Here is a 1,266-nt window from a genome sequence, read left to right on the forward strand (position 1 = left end):
TTTCTCCAATAATCTGTAGATGAGTGTTATTAACCATCAGATTATTTCTCCAATAATCTGTAGATGAGTGTTATTAACCATCCGATTATTTCTCCAATAATCTGTAGATGAGTGTTATTAACCATCAGATTATTTCTCCAATAAGTTCAGTCAGTAAATAATGAAGATTTTTGCTGCAGGCACAAAACATGATGTCAGGATTTCAACCTGCGTCACTTCCTCCCTGTGACAAGAGGTGTATTTCCGAGAATCTGCTTCCTCTTCTCAATGGGAGGGGTCTGACCCCCCCCCCCACACACACACACACACACACACACAAACACACGCACGACTCAGCTAACTGCCTCGCTACACATGACTGAAACTAATAATTGTTTCATTGTCCATAATCGTGATTCTTCTCTCCAGTTAATATTTAGAACTCAAACTGTCAGAAAACTGAGACACGTTTCCTCTGAGACAACAAACAACAGTGGTGTGCACAAACTCACAAAACACACCACGAAGACAGGAAACCCAGAGAGAAACAGGAAACCCACAGAGACACTATTAGACTGAGCCCAGATGCTCCTACTTTTCTCTCTTCATAAAAACAAAACTCTTGTGAATGTTTGAAACAACCAGCAGCGCAGCGGTCAGAGCTGTCCCCTCTCTGTCTCTGTGTGTCCCTCTGATGGACCCGAGACATGTCCAGGGTGTCCCCAGCCTCAAATACAATGACTGTTAGAGATAAGAAGGCCAGCTTCCTGTGACCCTGAAAGGAGAAATGGATGGATGGATGGTTGGAGGATGGATGGATGGATGGATTGGATTGTTGATGGATGGTTGGATGATGGATGGATGGATGGATGTATGATTGATGGTTGGATGATGGTTGGATGTATGTATGATTGATGGATGGATGTATGATTGATGGATGGAAGGATGGATGATGGATGGACAGACAGATGATGGATGGATGTATGATGGACGGATGGATGGATGATGGATGGACAGACAGATGATGGATGGATGTATGATGGATGGATGATGGTTGGATGGACAGATAGATGATGGATGGATGATTGACAGATGGATGGATGGATGGATGATGGATGGACAGACAGATGATGGATGGATGTATGATGGATGGATGATGGTTGGATGGACAGATAGATGATGGATGGATGATTGACAGATGGATGGATGGATGGATGATGGATGGACAGACAGATGATGGATGGATGTATGATGGATGGATGATGGTTGGATGGACAGACATGATGG

This window comes from Austrofundulus limnaeus, unplaced genomic scaffold (genome assembly GCF_001266775.1).
Source record: "Austrofundulus limnaeus strain Quisiro unplaced genomic scaffold, Austrofundulus_limnaeus-1.0 Scaffold484, whole genome shotgun sequence".
Taxonomy (NCBI): Eukaryota; Metazoa; Chordata; class Actinopteri; order Cyprinodontiformes; family Rivulidae; genus Austrofundulus; species Austrofundulus limnaeus.